Source organism: Gavialis gangeticus, unplaced genomic scaffold, assembly GCF_001723915.1.
Source record: "Gavialis gangeticus isolate Ggan-Ray unplaced genomic scaffold, GavGan_comp1, whole genome shotgun sequence".
Classification (NCBI taxonomy): Eukaryota; Metazoa; Chordata; order Crocodylia; family Gavialidae; genus Gavialis; species Gavialis gangeticus.
The window spans coordinates 117,191,418-117,191,652 of NW_017729031.1; positions in this window are offsets into that span (position 1 = coordinate 117,191,418).

Genomic DNA, 235 nt, shown 5'->3' on the forward strand with positions numbered 1-235 from the left:
TTTGAGAGCCCTGGGAAGGTCCTGAAGGAATAGTGCAACACTGCACAGATTGACTCTGTAGCAAACACATTTTGAAAGTGTTGTGTCCTGTGGGTCTTAGATGTGTCAAGATTTTGGGTTTGCAGCTAAGGGGTTAAGAAATTCTGACTACTCCTGGCTAAGCATATGTTTGGTGCAGATTTCTGTCCTGTACTGCTCTGCCCGTCTCCCCCCCCCCCCCCAAGGGGTTGCTTTT